The following is a 22,256-nucleotide window of genomic DNA, read 5'->3' as shown; positions in this document are numbered from 1 at the left end:
AATTCATTACAATGCCTGTAGCGTTTTTATTTGATCTTGAATTGGAAAGGTTTTCCTATTCTCAAAGCTTTTGTTTCTCAAGGTTTTGTTGAGATATCCAAACAAATACTTAAAACTATATTTGAAATACTAAACTTTAATATTCTTGTACTTAAGTATTAATTGCAGTTGTGTTGCTAGTTGAACCTAACCCTGTATTTGTTGATTATTTAGTCAAAGATTAATTATGTGAGGAATAGGAATATAAGCATCTTCCTACAATTTAACATAGTTATTTGGACAGTTGAAGTAGAAAGAATGATGTCTCTACAAGAAAGTACTCAAAGTAGTCATGGAAGTAGTTAAGAGGAAATTCAACACAGAAAGAAATACAGAAAATCAGCCCTGAAGGAAGGTAGTGCAATGGTAAATGTACAACTTTCCAAGATAAGGAGAACAGGCTTATGACATCTTGGTTATGTGAATTGTTTGTCTTGATTTCCTTATCTATTTGCAACTTTTTTTTCTGTCTTGTGTACTATATTTATGGAAACCATACTAAATCCAGAAATAAAGCAGATATAAATGCATAGTTAAAAATCATTTAACACTAATCATTTATTGTTTAATAAAGAAAAGTATTTAACAAAATATGATTAAATTCTTATCCCTCGGGCAGCCCAGGTAGCTCAGCGGTTTAGCACTGCCTTCAGCCCAGGGTGTGATCCTGGAGACCTGGGATCGAGTCCCATGTCAGGCTCTCTGATGGAGCCTGCTTCTCCCTCTGCCTGTGTCTCTACCTCTCTTTCTCTGTGTCTCTCATGAATAAATTAAAAAAGCTAAAAATTTACTTCTAAATTCTTATCCTTCTTTGTTCTACGAAAGCTTTTCAATATGAGCCTTTTAGAAGGCAACTTGGAACATATTAAGATAATGTCCTCAACTGCCCTTTCCAAGAAAAAGAAAAGTGTCATATTTACTTTAACTTTGGATAAAAGCCAAGGGCAAAATATTGAGTCACACTGTTATAGAGTCAATTTCACTGCACTCTACCACATGAATAGAGCCTTTTGGTGAAATGTTTGGATAAATGGGTAAAATCTTGCAAATCATGAGGAATGAAAGCATTTCTCTTATAGCAGTTGTTCCAAGTTTGGTTCTTGGATCAGCAATATTAGAATCCTCTGGGAACATGTGAGAAATGCAAAATTTCTGGTCCTGTCCCAGATCTCTAGCATCATGAACTTTAGATAACTCTGATGGATGCTTAAGTCGAGAACTATCATCTTAGACTGTCTATTCCCTGTATAAATAACCTCAGACGGGCTTCTAATTCTTTGTATTATTTAAAAAAATCATTTAAAATATACAAGTTTATTAAATAAAACTTGAAAATTATAAAATAGAAGATGAAAAAGCAGAGGAGGAAGGGCATGAGGATGATGAGGTCAACATATTTCCTCTCACTCAAATGCAAGAATTTTGACTTTTTTCGTGATTTTTCCATTAAACATTTTTCCCCTGCAATATTAATTTTAAAATATCTGTATATTACAGCCTACATTTTAAATGTCACAACACTTTTCTGTGTTATTATCTGGATGTATAAATCTCATTTTCAGATCTTCAAAATATCCCATTCATTTAACTATCTGCCTATGGTTGGACACTTCAATTTCACAATTATAGATAACCCTCTGATCAATATATGTGTGTATAAAGCCTTTCTATTTATTTATTTATTTATTTATTTATTTATTTATTTATTTATTTATTTTTAAAGATTCTATTTATTTATTCATGACAGAGAGAGAGAGAGAGAAGGAGAGAGAGAGAGAGGCAGAGACACAGGCAGAAGGAGAAGCAGGCTCCATGCAGGGAACCCGATGTGGGACTTGATCCCAGGACTCCAGGATCACCCCGGGAGCCAAAGGCAGTTGCTCAAACGCTGAGCCACCCAGGCATCCCGACCTTTTTAAATGTGCCCTTAGAGAGTCCTGTGAGTAGACTTCCTGGCTGAGTGTAGATGATTATATTGTAAGATGCTTCTATTGGTTAAATTCTGAACATTGTCTTAACTCTCCAAGACCCATTTATTTCTGAGGCATAGAATTTATTTAGCTCAGGAGGCAATCCTATGTAAATATTCACACCCTGTCCCCCATGCCCTCATTCTTTTTTTTTTTTTTCTGAGTATTTATATGTCTACTAAAGTTTGTAGCAAATCTTCTAAATTTTGTCCCATGCCCAATCTTAGAATCTAAATTTCTGGTACTACCTTCATCATCTCCCCATTGCAGGTCTTCAAAAGGTACTTTGAAAGAAAGTTTGGTATAAGGCTGGATTCCCAGTAGTTTTATTTTATTTTAAAGATTTTATTGATTGATTGATTGATTGAGAGCAGAGGGAGGGGCAAAAGGATTGGGGGAGAGAGAGAATCCTCAGTAGGCTCCACACTGAGCATGGAGCCCAATGTAGGGCTCAATCCCAGGACCCTGAGACCATGACCTGAGCCAAAGTCAGATGCTTAATCAACCGAGCCACCCAGATACCCCTACCACCCTCTGTATTACTGTCTTTGCTTCCTTTTCAGGGTCTTGTGTGATTTTTTTCCTTTCTCTTCTTTATGTCTGCAAAAGAGAAATATTTGTAATTAGGAGATGGTTTTATATTTATTTTCCTAATCTAGGTTTAATATGTTTGCTAGACCTACCTATTCATTGGTTAGTTTGCAATCAATCCAGAAGCCCACAAAGGTCTTATTTCTCTGTATTTTTCTAACTTCCTCATAACTTGTCTGTGTCCCTATTTTCCAACTTCCCAGTGCTCTGTTCTTGCATCATTCCATTATTGATATTTTACACAGGAAAAGAAGAATAGAGATAGCCAAATATCATCATGCTCCATATCATCAAATTCTTTTTAAAATTTCTTACCCAGGCTTATCTTCCTGAGAGATATGGCTGTAGGTTAGAAATCTGGAGCCAGAGTGGGATATTCAGCAGACAAAGGAGCCCTGTGCTTATTCTTTCTGTAAATGGATTCAGAATAGTTGACAAATAAATATACTTTTTAAAAGTCATCTTTCCTTTACTTAAGGAGCACTTAAAAGAAACTACATCCAGTCTTTCAGTCCAGGGGGAATGTCCAATATAATGAATTTACTTCCACAGAAGCCTAAGAAAGTGAATACAGCTTTGAAAGTGTTTAGTTTGCACCCAGGGAATAGTTTACATGCCTGGAGAAACTCTATCAAGATACAACAGGAATTTGGGAAATTGACTCAGTGCTAGGCTAATATTAACAATAATCCATCCAGCATTTTTGTACCCTACATCCTTATGTTTACAACGTCTTCAATACGCTACTTGCTTTCTACCACATGTCTCCAGATCATATTCATAAAAGAATTTCAAATATAACCACACAGGTCACTTCATTTTATCCTCTTAAAGATGGGATGAGAAAGCAAGTGGATGAACAAAATGAAATAGATAAATTTTTTAATAAAATAAGAGATTGGTTAAGTAACTCCACTGAAACCTACAAAAAGTAGAAATTGATTAATTTATTAATCAGTGGGTACCCATATATTGCTACTAAATGAAGGGAATAACATCCATAGACTCCAAAGTTCAGAAGAGGCTTGCTATGGTTATCAGAGAATAGTATCAGGCAAAAATATATCAAAATAACAGAAATTTCACCAAATTTCAGTGATTTCATTGTTTTAAACAGAAGCCTTATACATATCTATTTTAGAAAGAGTGAAAAGATGAAAGATGAAGAAAAGATGAAGACACTTAAATTTCCAGGAATTTTGAGATTGGGAGGTGAAAATTCTTTCATTAAGAAAGAGGTAGAAATGCAGTATAAAATGTAACAAGCATCTTAAATGCATAGCTGTGCTCACAAAAGCATAAGGGAAACTGACAGGGGCCAAAATCAAAGAAAGAATGGAAAGTTAGAAATGTGTGGGCCAAGAGGGAATGGTTGGCTTGAGAATATTTGCCAGTCCCCATAAAGCCTTGGCTTGTAATGGATGTATAAGGACTGGATATAATTCTTTGGCCTCTGTAGGGTTGGACCTGATGTGCTTGCATAATGCTAGAACTTCTTTGGAAGTTTCTGATCATATCCTTTCTCAGAGCTTAGCTTCTCACCACTCTATTCATAAGAAGATCCCATAACAGAGGAGCTGGAGCCCCTAGTTTTATCATCCCTCCACTTTTACCTCACAGCTGGCCTAGGTAATAACAAAGATGAGGGATAGGTTTATATATGCAGCTTCACATCCAACATCAACTTGTTCTTCCTAATGCTCAGGCACTCCTGTGAAGTCCTGTCTTCCTAAACTCATTTGCTACTTGTAATGATTTTATCTGGGTGCCTTATTTTCTTTTATGCTATGACCTTGCCTGTCTTTCCTGTTCATTCAGACATGCCTGTATAAGGATTTAGGTTAATTGAGGGGTACAGAATTTAAGTTTTGTCAATGAGTTTCTAGGTACTAGGAAAATCAAAGATAGTAGCTAAACACGAGTTTCTTTGTCTCTGAACAATTCAAATATAATCATGTTAGCTCTGTCTAAGCAAAATACATAAAAACCACTGATTGTGAAAGGACATGGAGGGCAAGGAGTGATGACTGCATGAACCTTATATGAAAGTCTTACATTAGCCCAGGTAACATGTTGTAGTGTATATAAGTTGCACTGGGGCTTTCATAAACATCCTTTTAGTTAATTGTGTCATTTTCTCTCCTTTCCTTATGTGAATAAGACCTGAGAGGGAAGGTAGCAGAATTCCTGCTTTGTCATGCCATGACTGTCCAAACACTACTAATTTTTATGAAACTATAAAAAATATGAAGAATGATGTTGCTTAATAAATGCAAGTCATTGTGAGAAGTCAAGTAGGTGCTCTTTTGGAGTTGGTTGAGAAGAATTGGAGGTGAGAAAAGAGACAAAGAGAATAGGTTTTAGCTTTTGGATCTGTGAGGCTTCTTATCTAGTATTCCACCCTAAGAAAAAAGAAGTGTATGATGGTAGTAGCATGGGGGTTATTGTACTTCTGCAGTCATAAGACATTCCTCATTAGGAGTGAGGAGAAGAAAATAAAAGGTGGGGAAATAGAGCAGAGGGATTAAGAATGAACAGCTGGGTTGATACATTGAAAACCTTTATATCATTAAGCTGCTGATTTATTCATTCAATAATGCATTCATATTCAATGTGGTTAGGGAAGACTGGAGGGACAATCCATTATGAACCTCTGTATCATATACCACGAAACACTTCATCAATCTCACTAATTTCTTCACATGTCTTTCCCTGAAGATTTTCAGCCACAGACTCTCACTTTTCCCCCAGGTAGGCTATTCCTGTGCCATTGCTTTAATTGCATGACTGCTCCTCATAACAGTAAATTAAAACATCTAAATCTGAATCTAGACAAATAATTTGTTCTACCACATTTCTCCCAGTGAGTTAAGTTAGGTAGTTGTTATAAAAGGACATGTGTTTAACAAATCTTGACATTTGGGTTTAGCGCATGAATTAGCCATTCTGGCCACGGCTTTGATCTGCATAGATGCTAGCTCAGCACTGAGAGGCTGTGTGGAATGTGATTCACCAGAGCAGTTCTGGGCAGAACCAATGACCTGGAAAACTCATTCTTGACCTTTCTGGCCACGGGTATCCTCTTATCTCACAGTGGTTACAATCGCCATGATCAGTATTTAATAATTCAAGTATATATTAAAATACCCAAATTCTCACCTACTTTAAATTGACTCTAAGTATTAACACAATGGTTTCCTTAAAGTAAAAATTAATGTTGCAATTTAACAAATAATTAACACAAGCCTGTAAAACAGCAAAAATTATTATACCTTTTCCCCAAAAAGGTTGAAAAAAGTGTAAACAGCTGTCATAGTAGAAAAGCTTTTCTAGATATAATGTGTAAAATGTAGGCGCTTTAATGTGCATTTATCAAGAGACAACAAGCAAAGGGGTTAGAGTGTGGCATTTTGAGTCAGACACACTTGGGTTCAGATGCTAAGCCTCATTTTCCTCATCTGTAAGATGGGGTTACAATAAGGACCTCTTGTGTAAAAGCACTCTGAGGATCAAATGAGAGTGTATGAGGCATTTAACAATGCATTACTCTATTCAGACACAATAGAGCTAGCTAGTGTCAGAATCTTTACAAATATATTGGTTTACAATCTATGGTGTTTTACCTTTCTGACTGAAGCACTCAACAGTCTGCTACGCATTCTATAAACTCAACTTATTAAGAATTTTTGCAGCAAGAAAGAATTTTTTAAAAATGAACTATACCACATATAGCTTTTTTTCGGGAATACAGGTCTGGGAGAACAAACTTTTAGCTAAGGCTCTACCATATATTGGGGTTACAGCATACCCACTATTCACAACTGTTCCTCATCCCTGACCAAAGACTGCATATCAATAAAACCTTGTACTCTTCTTACTGTATTAGTGATGATCACTATGAATATTAAAGACAAATTTTTTAAAAGATTTTATTTATTTATTCATGAGACACACACACACACACACACACACACACACACACACACACACAGAGGCAGAGACACAGGCAGAGGGAGAAGCAGGCTCCATGCAGGGAGCCTGATACAGGACTCGAATCCCAGGTCTCCAGGATCACACCTGGGGCTGCAGGCGGCGCTAAACTGCTGTGCCACCGGGGCTGCCCTAAAGACAAAATTTTTTAATTTTTTTTCTTTATTCATTCAAACCAATAAAGACTTATTAGATTTTTCTTAGGAGTTAAGCACCTGCTTTGCATTATGGGGGCTACAAAGGCAATGGGAACAGAGTCTTGGCCTCCACTTTCCACATCGATCATCAGCAGCATTTTTTATGATTCTTCTTTTTTCTAAATATAATTATTATTTTCTTAGTGTTAAAATTTGTATTAATCATTAGAGAAATATCTTTTATGCCATTCACAGATCCCTTCTTTGAATAAGTCACAGTGATGATGGATATGCAGAAGATAAAGCCTCCCCTATGATTACATAAAGTTCTTCTATTTCTGAATAAAAGAGAAACATGCATAAATGGGAAAACAGCTGTACTATGTAGTCAGCAAGTTGCATAGTTATCTCATCTTGCTGAGACAATGCAGCTTTGATTATACATTTTTTTGATAGTCACTACTAATAAGGATAGTTCTTAGGTGTTAATGTTGTAAATTCTTTAGAAAAAAGGTAAGTGAGCCTAAAAGATATTCAAGATATCAAAGATGGCAATGGTAATTTCAAGCATAACTCTCTTTCTATTGCTTAAGCTTTTATACTATAATAAATGTGGCAAATGACATTCTGGTATGGATTGGAATAATTCTGTCTCACTTCTTTGACCCTAAAGCAGTCTTTCTAACTTGGATTGAAAATCTGTACCATCAACACATCCTCTTACTGAACTCACATACTGTCTTTACTGACACTTCAAGACAGTGGTATAATTTTTCCTTCAAAAGAGTGAAGTTTTATTGATCTCATTCTAAGGAACTAAAGGAATTGAATGATAGCACAGGGAGGCTACTGCTGTCACCAGTACTTGTCATCATCTGCACAAGAATCAAGTCATGAGAGAAAGAGGTTTGAAATGCCATTGGGAAATCTTGGCTGTCTGCAAATGTGCACATTAGAGGCCAATGGTTTCACCCATGGCATACAAGTTTCCCAAGTGAAGTACTTATCAACCTTTTTCCATTTCAAAACACATGTAGAAAAATAATAATATTTCCTGGGGGTAAATCAGAGTAAATTTGGGAGTAGCTATACAAGATGTGGTGATAAAATAATTACATCTCTTTTTAAAGCAAAGTATTAAGAATAATACTTGATATTTAACTGGAAAAATACATCCAAGTAAAACCTTGACATTTCAAATGAGAAACCTGAGCTTGCTTCAGTGAACATAACTGTAATTTTAACAGATTTTTATACTTGAAATGGCCACAGCAATTTCTGATTAAGACTTTTTAAAAGATGTTAAAATGATGATGTCTCCAAAATTTGATAGTCATTACCAACAAGAAACTTTTAAATAGGTGATAAAAAATTTAAAACCATTATTATAAAAATTAATAATTGGAAATTAGGCTTAAAGAATATAGGCAGGGTTCTTGTTGAAATTTTCTGTGATAATAAAAAGGGATCTTGGATGTAGATTTTTAAAATAATTATGGAGCTCTGATTTGTGGAACATGTATACATTGTTAGAGCCGTCACCCTATGTTAGCCTGGATATCACTAAAAAGACACAAATAATAGAAGTACCAGAATAAAGACTTCAATTATTGACTATTGCATGGAATTGTATCCAAGGAATTGTACCCATCTCTTCCAATAGGCCTATATATAGTTTGGACTGCTATTCTGTGTGGTTCTCCTTGAGTACCTCTATCAGTAACGCTGCCTTTTTTTTTTTCAGAATGGCAGAGATACTCTTTGGCTCCATACTTGAATATCAGAGTTCATGGTGAAAGCCAGATATGGCTAGGAGTGCTTGCAACTTGAGAAGACCAGGCAATACTGTCATACCCCATTCCCCTTGGGCTGAGCTCCAGATGAGGAATCTAATAATCAGAGGTAATTGTCTTTGGGACTTCTACCAGCCTCTCACTACCACTAGGGTTGCCGATTCCAGAGGGTATCCTTATTTAACGGTACCTACCTCTGTAACTCTTTAGTAGCATACACAATTTGCAAACTTTTTATGAAGGTTTGCCATAGGGTCCAGAATAACTGATTGAATACCTATATACCTAATCATAGGATAACAGTGAAGTGCTCCTCCTTTCCTAAAAACTGGGAGATATTTATAGGAGAGTGAATAACATATTTATCTTATGAATTGCTGGTTTAGTTCCTAATGCAAAGAAAGAGCTCAATATTTTGAAAGAATAAGTAAATAATGCAAGAAGTAGGTTTGCTCCCTGATGGTTAAGACTACTCAAGATAATGCACTTGAGAGCATTAATGAGCCATGGGCAACACTATTGGAATAGTAGCTTAATTTATCCCACAAATTTATTCAGCAAATGTTATTCAACAAATTTGTTTATTTAACAAATAATTATTAAATTCTTACCATGAACCAGGCACTGTTCTGAGTGCTAAGGATCTAGTAGTGAATAGAAGAGTCATAAATCCCTCATGGGAAATGGAAGACACAGAAATAAACAGTATAAGTAAGTTCAATGTATATATGTTAGATGTTTATGAGATATGAAAAAAGCAAGATATTGATAAAGAATAGGGAAGGCTAGAGAATTTTAAAAAAGGAATTCTGAGAAAATGACAATTGAACAAAGACATAAAAGAACTAAGGAAAGAAGCCTACCAGTGTATGGGAAGAGCATACGGCTGGTGGAGGGAAAAGCAAAGGTAAAGGCCCTGAGACTAGAACACTCTGGTATGCTCAAGAGATGACGAGGAGGCCACTCTGGCTGGAATGGAGTGAGCAAAGAGGAAATTAACAGGGAAGAGTAGTGGTCCATGTCACATAGAACCCCGCAGGCTGCATTAAGAACATATTCTTTCAATCTGAGTGAGATAGATGAAATGCCAGAGGTAAAGGGGGTGAACAAAGGATTAATATGACCCAGCTTTTAACAGGACCTGTCTGTATGCCCTACTGAGAATAAACCAAAAAAGCAAAAAGACAGAAGCCAGCATACCAGTTAGGAGGCTTTTGTAGTAATTCAGAGGAGACATGGTAGTAATTTGGGAAAAAGGCAGAAGCAGTGCAAATGATGATGAGTCAGGTTTAGGATATGTATCAAAGACAGAGTGAGGAAGATTTGCTGATGGAGTCAATGTGGGACATGAAAGAAAAAAAGGAGTCAAGGCTGGTATTTGTATTCATAGCCTGAGCAACTGAAAGAGTTAAGCCATTGTGAAGACTGCCTTTAGATTTACCTGGTATAAACCTATCAGTGAAATTATTTATCAAAATGGGACTCAGAGAAACAACTTTGGCTATATGTCCCTAGTACTATCTTCTTTTAAAAATCATTTTGTAGAAAATGGCATATATAAAAGTTTAGAAGGTAATATAATAAACCAACTTCAATAACGATCAACATTTTGTAAGTTTTATATCTTCTATTCCCCTTATACACATTTCTATTTTTCTGGAGCGTCTTAAAGCATACTAGCCATCATGTTACTATTAGAGAACAGTCAAGAGAATGTGATGCCAGGTGACCCACCAGCGGGACCTAGGCAATCAGATGCTCCCTACTCTGCTCCCTACTCTGACCCCTGCCCTTGGTAATGTATGCTCTGCAGATTGTTCTCACAGTGGGGGCTTCTTCAAGGATGCAGCCTGGAAAGAGTAAGGTGTTGTTGAGACTATTTGGACTAAATATATGGTTGAACCAAGTTAAGTCCTCTATGTAACTTTTAAGATTCTGACAGGTGCAGATATCTACTCATCTTGTGGCCACTCAAAGTAGGCCTCATTTGTAAGTTCCCTTGTTTATTAAACGTGTCATCTACCATTGTGGAGTGGTCTACCTCTTCCTGCAGACTCTCCTTGCACTCTGGGTAGGGAGGCCAGTTTTAGATTTCACCCAGGCAGCTCCTGAGGTTGCAACCTAAGAGCTATTTCCCTCTTAACTCATTCAGTATACTTCACTAATTGACAATGAAGTTTTTATGTACCCATTATGACATTATTATACCTGAGAAAGTGTTTCTTAAAACCAGAACATACCCTACTACTCTATCTTTCTGCCATTTCTTAACACCATTTAATATGCTAGCCATATTCATATTTCCCTAATTGTCTCAAAATTATCTACTAACAAGTGGTTTGTTCAGATCAAGGCGCAAACAAGTGCCTCACATCGTATTTGATTGTTATGCCTTTTAAGTCTCTTTCATTCAATAATAGCCCCGTCCCTTATTTTCTCTCCATATTTCTGATTTTTAAATTATTATTATTATTAATTTATTTTATTTTACAGAAACTGGGTCATTTGTCTTGTAGAATGTCCCATATTATGAACTTGGCTGCTCATCTTTTCCTGAGAGATTTTTTTAAATGGCTCTCTACCTTTTTTTTTTTTTTAATGATAGTTTTTTTGCTGTTTGTTCTTTTTAAGGCTTGATTTAGTGCAACTTCAGTAGTTTTGGACAGAATCTACATAGGTAGTATTGATTACTTCCTATTGCACCATTAGATTTTTTAATCCATTGATGAATATTGCTTACATCCATTATTAATAAAATTGGGATTGCAAAATGGTGGCTTTCTAAGTCTATCATTTCTCCTGTAGTTTTATCACGCATTCTATAGGAAAGAACCCTCTCTTATCAAATATTTGATTACCCTGAAATAAAGTTTTAGAGGAAACAAAAAGGTATTTAGTATTTTTCTTTATTTCTTAATCTGCAGAATACTGAATTTGTCCATTGAATTGTCCATTGTGGTAAATAGTGACTTTTAGTTTCATGAAAATCATTAAAATCATCATGAACTCATAGGTTATTATATATTTGATGTGTTGCAATCCATTGTAGTAATTTTTTTGTGTATGACTTATTTATGCTATGCTAGGCCAGTGAAAGCCCCCTTCTTCGTCTCTTTGGCATGGGTTTATTAGTCTTTGATAGGTTTCTGGCATAAAATATTCATTATATATTTCCTGTACCAGACATAGAATCAGCCATTTCTCTTAGTTTCTGTTAGTGTGAAATGGTATTCAAGGACCACAAGATGTATGTTAGGGGTAAATTGCTATAGATTGTCATTGTCTCTTGGATCAGAACTTTATAAAGGGAAAAGAAAAGGATACTAATCCTGGGATTTGTACATCCTGACATGCCTTACTAGAGATTCAGTATTTATTGGCATTTTGGTCAGGACTGATCTAAGTATTTCCAAAGGGAGCAGCATCCTACCTCTGGTCACTAAGCCCCAATAATACTCCCACAAACACTACCAATCACTGTTAAATTTAAATACTTTCAGGAGGAGTTGTTATTTTTGGTTGAGGTCCACTGAAGATTATACCCTCTCTTGGTTTCATTTCCAAGTTTACAAAAAAAAAAAAAAATATATATATATATATATATATATATATATATATATGAGTACGATTTTGGCATTACAATTGTTTTAATGTTTTTCTGAACATTAAGAGATGCTCTGAACAGAAAATGTGACCATCTGGAAATTAGATGAATAGAGTTATTCATTATAAAATTGGTATTAGATTTCATATATTAGCCTAGTGTGATTTTGTTTAATGATGGTGCTCATTGACAGACTGGGGGTTATACTGGGGTATACTGATACATTTTATTTTATTTCATTTTTTAGAAACACAAGACTGAGAACCAGAACCTGGATTTTGGTAAGTTTAACAAGATAATTTCACTTTTGAAGATTTATTATATTTTTCTTAGTCACTCTCCATTTAACTTACTTTGTACATATTTTTATTCACTTCATTCCTGGTGAAGAAAGTATGTATACTGGTGATACATAAACATTCCAGAAGAAGAAAAGGAATAACATGGTATTTGGAATTTCCTATTAGCCTATTTGTAGTGAAGAGCTAATTCTACAACAATTGCTCATTGGATCAATGGTTTCAGTTAGTACTTATTTGGTACTGGCCAGACAATCTAACTGAGTTGGCCCAAACAGAAAAGGGGCATTTACTGGGTCACATAACTGACAGTCTGAGATTAGGACAAGCTTCCGACATGCCTTAGTTCAGATGCATAAATAAAGTTATTAGAAACAGATTCTGAGTCTATTGTCTCTGAGTTTGAGTTGCTGGCATTTTTAGTTTGGTTCCATTCAATGTCACAAGATGGATGCAGTTGGGCCGAGTCTTACCTCTTCCAAATCCCAGACACAGAAGATAAAGGGAGATAGAGATAGAGATAGAGATAGAGATAGAGATAGAGATAGAGATAGAGATAGATAGAGATAGAGATAGAGATAGATAAATAATGAGATTGAGAGTGAGAGATTTCTGGAAGCTCCAGAAAACATGCCTGCGTATCTCATTGGCTCTACCAGATTAGTACTCACTCAGAAATGATCACTTTGGCCAAGGGGATTGGTTCCTCTGGTTTATCTAAACCTATTGGAGTATTTTCATGGAGAAAATCATGAGGGGGCTTGAGGGAAAAAAGAATGGGGAAGGGATGCTTTTAGTGGATGGTTATTGCTAGGGATGATGGATGCTGGAAGCAAACTAGCTAATTACTTAAGTTCCTCAATCTGGTTATTAAAAGCCTTGAGAATAAAAACTAAAAAAGCCATAGAGCCTATTGTTTAAGAGTTAATTTACTTAAATCTCAAAATTAAGGATATCTATGAACTATAGAGTCTATTATTTTAAAAAGAATTTCATATTGTCATCTTATTTTTTCATATTGTCATCTTAAATGAAATAAGAACTACCATTTCATATTGCAAGCAGTGGTTATTGGAGATCTACAAATCTGCAGCTTGCATATATTAATGCTCACTCTTAACCATGCCATAAACTAAGATGCAGTCATGCATTAACTCATAGAAGTTATTAGGTCAAAATTATATATATTCATTTTTAAAGCAAGTCTTTAAAGAGGGTCCATTGAAATCTCTGTTTATTTTTCCTTCTTTGTTTTGCTTACTTAACCACATTAGCGTTGGATAATAAAATGACCTATTATGATAATGATAAGTTAAGCAAACATAAAAAGCAACAATGGTTTTATGTTCTTAGAATATAAGAATTAGTGAAAATGGAGAATTAAAGCCATATAGGACACTGGTATTTCCTTGAAAAGGAGATGGAACATACATCTTGATCTTTAACAGGTAAACTGGAATTATTCTTTCTTGGTGAACATAGAACTAGTAGAGCAGAATTTAACCTGCCAGAGCAATAAATTATTCCTAAGACATATTTTCATAACAATAAAGACCATTTTATATATGGGAAAAAATGTTGACATGTTGGGATGACATGACATGTTGACAATAAACGAAGTCAGATAGGAGGAAGACATGATATTAGTTGTGGCCCCAAGTCCAACTACAGTGACAGAGGCTGAAGTTTATCCCACTATCCTCTTTACAATTCTCCCAGGAAGAAAGTCCCACTGAAATCCTAAAGGAGCTGCTTCCAAAACATATATAAAGAAATGTATACAAAGGGCTCAAAGTGCGAACTGCTGTGGTTGTTCTAGTGCACTGCCTTTTTCCTCCTTTAGGAATTGTATGTTTTATTCCACTAGCTCCTGAGAGCTACTCAAAGATGTGCCATTAGTTATTATCCCTCTTTGAGGATTTCCTTTGGAAGATTGGGTGAGGAAGGAGACTGTGTCCCCGAAGCTCCTTCCAAGAGCAACTTGTATCCATGGAGCAGTAATGACTTGATTCTCTTGACTCAATTCAAGATAACTCTAAGAAATCATTCCAGTACTGGAGCTGTGCATGGGGTTGGGTGATATCTGATTGGGATTGCATTGCCCAATCCCAATTCAGTTTTCTTTCCATCTCTTAATCTTTACATCTTGCAAAAACACTCTCTAGGATGCAGGTAGCAACATTTTCTTAAAGATCTCAGTGTTTTCTCGGGTATCATGGCACTAAAGATAGAAAACATTTCTTAATAGTGCTCTGTAAAATTTGAGAGAAAGCAGGAGGATGTTTTCTTTTGTGAGAGGGGGTTGAGGCAGTGTTAGGATGTATAATCAGCTTTGGGTTACACCAAGCGTTTCTAGATTCTGCTGTGATGGCCAATGTTCACTTTTGGTGTAGATACTGCAGTTTCTGGGATTGCTAGGAGCATCTTTTGCTGTAACCTATACGTTTTGGGGATTATACAACTCAATTTACTACAATGTCAAGCAAAGTGCTTTGTATTTAACGGGCCTCTTGAAAACATGGGCTAAATTCATTCATGCATGATTATTAAGTGAATAATTAAATTGATAAATTATTTGTATTAAAATCAGTGGCATAATATACTTTCTTCCTTAAAGAATGGTCATGTTAATTGAATACGAAATTGATTAATTTTGTTTAATTCAATTTAGTAACTTATTTCACCAGAATTTATTATCCAGGTCTTAGCAACTCCACTTACTAGTTTTGCATCTTGAGCAAATTTTCTAACCTTGCTGAGTTTCACTCTCATCATCTAGAGAACCAGAATAACAATAGAATTTACTTTATTAATGTGAGAACTGAATGTAATAAAGCATGTCAAGCTATCAGCACAGTGCCTCTCACAGAGTAAGCATTTTATAAGTGCTTACTGTTGCTGCAATTAGTATTAAAATAGAAGCAGATTTTATGGCCAGTCACCCTTCCGATGGCATCCCTCATCTTCATGACCCTGTTCATCTGACCCTTGCTTTCTCTCTGCCCTTGAGCTAGTAGCTCAACATTCTATCAAGTGTGAGTGAGGTTCCTCTTAGATTATTGGTCTTGCCCTTTTCATAAGGATTGCTTTTCTCTGAGAGTGACATAGTAAGCTCTTCTCTGAGGGCAGTGTGTTCTTCCTGAGTGCTCAGTCTGCTTTATTTCTATGTTCAATAATGTCATAATACCATTTTCTAAACTGCGTTTTTCTTTTTATACAAGCCTTTTGTCATAAGGAAAGTGCCGGGTAAGTGACACTCAGTTCAATGTCCTCAAAGCCTTTGTGTTGTCCCAAGGGAGTTAAGTTGACCAGGGTTATATGAAGGAATGGAGATTCAGAGGTTTTTCCTAAGGAGGTAGCACAAGCAGAACCGTAGCATTACAGTCAGAATTACCCGAGTTCAAATTTGGAGTGGCCTGTAGTACTTTGTATGTGATCTTTCCTTTCATCTTTATATCTTCACAACTTTGTGTGTATGTATGTGTGAGGGTACTTTTAATATGTCTGTTTTAAAAATGAGGAAATAAAGGTTCAGTGAACAACCATCACTATTAGTATTATTACAGCTATACTTTAAAAGGTATGTTATTTATTCGGGATTGGCTATAATGATTAAACGTGAGTGTAGGGACTACTGGGCACTACATTTATAGGGCTGGCACCATCCCCCATCGTTTTCATCACTTATACTATTTAATCCTCACTACAACTTTTTAGGGCAAATCCTGCTGTGATTTTTATTACATAGACAAGAAACTTGAAGCTTGTCCTCATGAGGAAGTCAGGGCTCAGAGAGGTGTCCTGACTCCATACCTCCCCACACCTTGTTTCTTTGCATAGTCACTTCTAGTCCTCAGCAGAAAAGTAGGGTTGCTTACAGACCTCACTCTCATTTTAAGCAGCAAAGTTAGGCAAGCAAAGAGAAAAAAAGAAAAAGAAAACATTAAAACTTGTTTGTGGGATAGCTTTTCATGTAGCCTTTCTTTCTCTGGCATGTAGACTCTAAGTGCCATGAGGGAAAGGATTTGTGTCTATTTTATTCCCTCTTTATCCCTGGCACTAGAAAGTGCCTGGCTCACTCTATCTCTTAAGATGGTAATGAATGAAGTTGGGGAGTATGTGTCTCTGCTGAAGCAGGTCCCTACCAGCTGGGGAATATTTCTGAGATATTTCCCGCAGAAATGTTACAACTACAGGCGCATTAAAGAATAACTAGAAAAGTCATAGCATGGTGTGTCTAGAGGTACAGAGGAAATGGTTAGAGCCAGTGCTCTGGTTACACTCAGAAGCTAGAGATCCAATATCCTCTAAATTTTATAAAAATGTTTTGTATTTGAGCTGTACTCCCTAGAGTCTGGACTATGAATCTAAAGTCTTTCCTAAATTTTTACCTTTCCATTCCTAGTCTTTTAACTTGTTTTTCTATTTTTTTCTATTTTATTTTTTTTACTTATTCCTATTGTTTTTTCTATTTCCAAGAATATATTTTTTCCCCCTAAATTACATTTCTCTGAGTCTTCTTAGAAGTTGTTGTCACCAGATTTGATGCCTTACTTTTTCTCTTGAACTACTTTTTTTTAAAATGTATTTTTCTAAAGTACATTTCTGGACATTTTTATTCAGGAGTGATAAATAGCTGGTGTACTACTGGGTCACTGGACCTTGGAAACTCTTTCTGTTGCTCTGGCACCTGAGTGACATGATTTGGCCAGACTCCCAACTGGTCAAACTGTAGACATTACTCTGCTGTCCTCTGGTAATTAATAAAATGGAAAAGAAGTCTCATGTGAAAAAAAATTTTTATTTTTATTTTGTATGCAAACATTTTTTTTTCTCTGCCTGAATGCCTGAAGGATTAAAAAAATTTTCTTGGAGTTAACACTCTGCACAAAAATACATTCACAAATAGAGCTCTTTAATTTTTTATCCATCATTCTGAGCCTTCAACTTAGAAAAATGCTCTTTGTTACTTATCTAATTTTGGTTTTGCCTTTCTTCTGTTTGTCCTCTCGCTCTTGGGAAATTTCCTAAATCTGTTGTCCACTAAAGTTGTCTTCATCTTAGCATATTTCCAACAGGTTGTTAAAGTAATAAGTTGATCTTCAAAATCAGGAATTGGTGAAATATGGTACATAGCCTGTTTTTATAGGGCCCATGAGCTAAAAATGGTTTTTATATTTTTAAAGAGTAGCTTAAAAATAATGATGATGATGATGATGATAATAATAATAATAATAATAGGCAGCAGCAACACAGGCTATATCTGGAATTCACAGCCTAAAATACTTATCATATTATTCTTTATAGACAAGTTTGATGACTCCTGTTTCTAAATCAAATACTCATTTTGCTGTAGTATCTAATCTGTTCTTACTGCCTCAACTTAATTTTTAAATTTATTTAACCTTATTTTTTATCTGAAAACATTTATTTCCTTGTCTTTGGTTTATTTTTTTATGAATTCAATAATTTTATTTTTCTAGAGATAGCCCTTCTTTCCTTGGCAATAGAAAATGGGAGAGGAAGTTTCAAGTAAAAAGAAAATAGCCTGTTTTAGAATATGAGGATACGAGAGTGAGGATTTATGTCTTTTTTTATTGTATTATTTTTATGTATTATCTCTAGTGCTTGAAAGTGGGAATTAGGATGTTAGCTACCAGGAAAGCACTTTTCTTTTGTCAGGAAAATTTACTTTGTTGCAAAGTTTGTATATATGTATTCATATTTAAATTGTTGTTCAGTTAATTTTCTTTCTACCAGCTGACCTATGGGCTTTCCTCACTCACTATCTCCAGATGGAAAGCTGGGATGCCTATATCCATGAAAAATTCTTTTGTTTAAAGGAAGAATAGAAAAAGTCATCAGAGAGGCTGTTTTTATTTTCTTTTTCCTTATTCCCCCACGATTTAAGGGGAGAGGTGTCATTTCAAACTGACATGGCTGTTTTATGAGTCTGCAGTAGTAAATTTCATGGTTTACCTGTGATTAGGGCACATCAGTTGGAAGAATGGTGATGAGGGTCATAGCCTGGTGTATGTATCTGGGTACTAAAATAGTTTCTGAAATTCTTAAATTTGTTCAATTTGCTAGTCTTTCAAGTATCCCCAAGGGACTCTTCTCCTCTCTTGAGTCATGCCAGTTTTAGATTAGTAGTTCCCAGGGCTCCGTTGGAAATCCTGTTCATTTATTACCTATGTGGGTACCTTCTCACATCCTTCACTTCTGCTGATTTGTCAGCTGGTTATTGCTTTTTGTAACTTGGTCTTACCTTTAGTGTATCTTAAAAGAAACCTTTCAAAATTTTGTCTTAATGACAAATATCTTCTCCATTTTCTCGTACTGATAAAGTGTTTAAATATAATTTTAATTTTGGATCTTTCAAAGAAATTTTGGAAGGGAAGAGAATTAGTTGATTGTTCTTAAACAGCTATCCTTAAAGATAGGTACTTCAATGCATTTCCACAGAAGTTAATTCTTTTAGTCCTCAGAAAACCTTGTGAAATAGAAAACTTTTAAAAAATCTCTACATTCCTTATAAAGAAAACAAGCTTCAGAGAGATTAAGTGACTGTCTCAGGGTCACATGACTGGTAAATGGTTTCAGCTCCTAGGTCTCATGCCATGTCCTCCACCTGGAGATTTATACAGAGGTGGAACAGGTCCACTCCTCTGGTATGATTAGAAGTGATGCTAGGAATGTCCTTTATCTAAAACATCAACCACATCACCTTCCCTTCCACCACTATTATGAAACTATTGGGTTAAAAAAAATTAAGTTCTTAGAATTCAGTGAAAATATTAATTTTCTTTACTGTAACCAATTTAAAAAAATTGATCCAGACTACCTTCTGATCTGCTGGTATTTGACTTTCATCCATTTGATCCCCTTACAGCTCAATGCATCCTATTTCCACAACTTGCAGTTTAAAAGGCAAGTGATTTGTATCCATCAGCTCAGCAGTGACAACAGGGCTAAATCCATCATTGGGTATTACTTGGTCTTCCTGCACAGGCTGCCAAATGCCTTCCAAAGCCACTGAAATTGATGGTGACAATTTCCCACATTCTTCATTTATGGTTTACATTGTGACTTTCTTCCACTTCAATCTCTCTAGGGACTAAATCCAGTCTGTTTTGTGTTAGATTTTGCAGTTATAACCTATTTTATCTTTTGAAGTTATACCCTGAGCCTTTTGTTACATCTGTGAATCAGCCAAAACACTTACAGGTAGTAAGACTTCCTTTTTAGGTTCTGTTACCTTTGATTGTTTTCTTTAAATGGCCAGGGAGGAATACATTATAATTGGTGGTGTCAAATGCTCCCAGCATTTCTGTTTTGATTTGATCATCTTCCTATTTTGTTGGGTTTTATTTTACAATGACTTGTACTTCTAGTAAGTTGATCCATGTACACTGAATTTTGGTCCAATTCCACTCTGTTGGACTGGTTACACTGAAAGCACATCTGATGGTGGGACATCATGGTACCTTCTACTACCTTTACAGTTAATGGGAGTTGGTTGGGTGCAAAAAGAAGAAGCAGAAATGCTTGAGTAGTAGGCACTAAAGACAGTTTTAGCCATGCAGCGTCAATGCAGATGGCTATTTTCCATGGCACTATATTGAGTTGGGCTGCTTATTTTCAACACAGGTCTTATACAATTCGTGAAGCAAAGAGAAAGAACTCCAAAAAGTCAGAAACTACTGACAGTAGTTAAGACAAATCAACTGGGAATGTATCCTTAGTGTGAGAAGCCCTCAGTTCACTTTTCCAGTAGCATATGGAATAAAACTTTTTTACTTATAAGTATTGAATTGGCCTTGAAGTTCTATGGCTGAATAGGGATAACATTTTTAAACTTGCTATTGTTTTTACATAAGATTTTGATTGTTTTTGAATTTATTCTTTAAGTTTAATTAGTAACTGAGATTTCTAACCTTTAAAATCTGTGGAGCTTTTCCTTCTTTGTTTTCCTCATTTGAGCCCCGTTTTCCTGATGATGTATAGAATTAATGTAAAGGAAATGTAGTAGATAAAATTATGGTGTCAAATCCAAACTCAACTAGAATTTTTATTATCTATGCTGTTATAAAGAAACCATCTTTTCTTGATAGTATCTATGTCCAAAGTTCTTAGAAAGCTTCTTTGAGTTCAAGAAGATACAAAGGGGGCAGCCCGGGGGGCTCAGCGGTTTAGCGCCGCCTGCAGCCCCGGGTGTGATCCTGGAGACGCGGGATCGAGTCCCATGTCAGGCTCCCTGTATGGAGCCTCCCTCTGCCTGTGTGTGTGTGTCTTTCTCTCTCTTTCTGTGTCTATCATGAATAAATAAATAAAATCCTTAAAAAAAAAAAAAAGAAGATACAAAGGTGAATAAAATTTGTACTCTAACTGTAAAGGCTAATTTTTCCTGAAGGAGATATCTGACACATTATGTATGAGTGGATTAAAAACATAAAAGTTAGTGTTTCATAAAGTTTTAGCTTGAATGTATATTTTAGGGGGAGAATGATATAAACAAGTGGGAGGGGAAGACAGATGACAATGGAATTATTGTCTAGAAAATGACTTTACTCAAATAGACACATACACATGTTATGTTCCACATTCATTAAAGTAGAAATTGTGTTCAAGCAAGAATGTACTTACTCCATGACCAGCTTTTTATTATCTTTGTATCCTCTTCTTTCTATCCAGTTCCTGCTCATGAGGTCAGCTGTGGGCATACAATAACAACCCATGGAGGGGAGATCCTGGAGACATTTTCAGTTTACGGGATGCCCTTGTACATCTGCAGCTATTGCTGCTCCCCCCCTCTGATGATAATTTCTTATGAATTTTATCAGAATCCCATAGGAACCTTTATTGGGAGGTTAACTCTGAAGCTACTTGCTTTACTGACTATACCTTCGTTATTCTACACTTGAAAATATCTGGCACAAATAAAGCATTTCAGGATAATAACTTTCTTTACAGCTACATTACTAACCCAAAATTCAGTCTTTGTAATTTTTCATACCGTTTTTTAATTGTTTTATGTATATACCAGGATTTTCTCCTTCAATACTTTTCAATCTTCAGTAAGGTGTCATATCTTGGAGTGATTTATCCTATTATGGCTCCTTCTATAATCACATTCACTTTGGATTAAATGACATAATCTCTGAGCAGCGTCTGTGGAGGGAGAAGCAATTCTAAATTTAAAAATATATGGATTCTAAAATTGAAAACCTGTGTGGTTAATGCAAGTGGAGTGGCCACACATGGAGCAGGTAGAAAGTTCTTAATAAGAACCCACTGAAGAAAAAAAAAAAAAAAAAAAGAACCCACTAAGAACAAATTTCAAGTCAGTTACCAATACATTGATAGCTATCCATGTCAGGGCTTGGGTATAGTCTTTGAATAGTTCTAGAAATCTTATAGAATAGAAATAAAGCTTATTTTCATGGTGTACAAGATCTTTTATGTCCAGCTCTGGACATCTATTCTGGCTTCAACTTTAAGTATTAGTTTCCTGTAAACAGAATGTTCTATATTTCCATTCCTGTCCCTATGCTGTCTTTTTACCTGGAATAGGTCTACCTTCCCAAGGTTACTAGGCTAGACTCTTTGTATCAATCATTTATCTTAGGTATAACCTTCGAAGAATACTCTCTCAGACATTCTATATCTACTTCTTAAATGAATACCATGCACCATATTGTATGTAAATTATTTGTTTGCACATTCTGTTTAAAATTCTTTGTTGTGTTCTGGGAACCAACCCAGTGCCTGACACAGAGTATATTTATACATGTGTTGCAACATCAGAAAGAGAAAAACAGATGGAACGACAG

The 22,256-nt window shown here is 35.6% G+C and overlaps 1 long non-coding RNA gene across 1 annotated transcript; it reads right to left on the bottom strand.

Moving 5' to 3' along the window:
- Positions 1-2,473: 2,473 nt before the first annotated feature.
- LOC119869735 lies at positions 2,474-21,582 on the bottom strand. The gene is made up of 3 exons (XR_005371863.1): positions 21,440-21,582; positions 2,916-3,010; positions 2,474-2,609 (listed from the first exon to the last, which is right to left on the bottom strand). It is a non-coding gene; the product is annotated as an uncharacterized LOC119869735 (long non-coding RNA).
- Between the last annotated feature and the right edge of the window lie 674 nt (positions 21,583-22,256).

This window comes from Canis lupus, chromosome 17 (genome assembly GCF_011100685.1).
Source record: "Canis lupus familiaris isolate Mischka breed German Shepherd chromosome 17, alternate assembly UU_Cfam_GSD_1.0, whole genome shotgun sequence".
NCBI lineage: Eukaryota > Metazoa > Chordata > Mammalia > Carnivora > Canidae > Canis > Canis lupus.
The sequence above is the reverse complement of the archived record's forward strand: the minus strand, read 5'-3'. Positions and strand labels throughout refer to the sequence as shown.